This window comes from Echinococcus granulosus, assembly GCF_000524195.1.
Source record: "Echinococcus granulosus chromosome Unknown EG_S00116, whole genome shotgun sequence".
NCBI lineage: Eukaryota > Metazoa > Platyhelminthes > Cestoda > Cyclophyllidea > Taeniidae > Echinococcus > Echinococcus granulosus.
The window spans coordinates 237,365-238,717 of NW_020170496.1; positions in this window are offsets into that span (position 1 = coordinate 237,365).

Consider the following 1,353-nt stretch of genomic DNA (forward strand, 5'->3'; position numbering starts at 1 on the left):
GGGCGTTATGAATGACGACACGGCAGAATGGGGTTTATTGAAATGCCTTGGATGGTGTGATGTAACACCTTCTTGTGACGCTTGGCACCTCCTCTTCCCACACCTTTTCCTCCTTTATCACGATCAAACATTGCTCAACTCACCTAATCCACGGTGGAGCAGCAAACGAAGCAAACACAACGCCCACATTGAATGCGCAGGTATTCCGTCCACGGAAGCTATCGTTGCATCAGGCAATTGAAATTGGTTCACTCATACCCTTACACCCTTGACGCATTTTCATCCATCTTAAACACAATTTGCACTTGCGTTATTACTTTTAGTTATGCTGTCATTGCCATCAACACCATCTCCATTTATTTGCATTACGCGTATACAGATTCAAATTTATGTGTACAAGTACAGGTACTGGTACGAAAAATAGGTGTTTATAAACTTAAAGTAAACGTTAGTACTTCCTTCTAAATCATGTAACAATGTACAATTTTTAGTATCTGCTTGTTTTCCTCATTCTTCTTCGTCTATCCACCAATTCTATCTACATTTTGCTGAATTCTTTCCCGCAATGTTCGTGTAGGGATCGGATAGATAAATAGACGCATTGATGAGGAAAAAATTATTTCCTGAGGGTCTCGTTGAGAAATTCGAGGGAAGAGAATAAAGAAGTAGTAATCATAGGCCTGGACTATTTTGGTATTCTGCTCTTAACAATGTGACAGTCAAACAACAGTGAGGTTTTGAGGCGAGAGGAATGCAAGTACTGAACGGACTGACAAGCTGCTGTGTGGTCAGTGTTCAAGTGGGGAGGTGATTGGAGTAGGCAGATGGACATCTGATTCGACTGTGCTAGCGATGGTGGAGACGTGCCAGGGGTAGGCTAGGCTCTCAGGCCAGTTGCGCAACATATCTACCAACTACCTATTAGATAAGTAGGCAGAGGACAGATGCATATGGAAGGTAAATGGGTGTGTGAGGTGGGACATGTCAGTTCACACCAAGTCACTCAGGTGTCGTGCAGTTCTTAATCCGATGCGTCAGGAGTAATTGCAGAACCAATAGCAGGATGTATTGGCAATAGCGAGCCAATCAGATGTGTGAAGTGGTCAGGGTGCTGTGTGGCCAATAGGAATTGTGCATTTGTCTGGTGAGTGTTGACCATAACGGGAGGGCAGAAAGTGTCAATGATGTAGAATCAAGCATCGAGCGGGTGATTAATTGCGTCGACGGCGACAAAAGAATGAGTGGAAAACGTAAAGGAGGCAAATGACGAGCCTGAGCGAAAATGAGGTAGGTGAGCACAGACCCGCTGCTCTCCGTGGGTCGTGCGACCGTCTGTTGAGTCGTGACAACTAT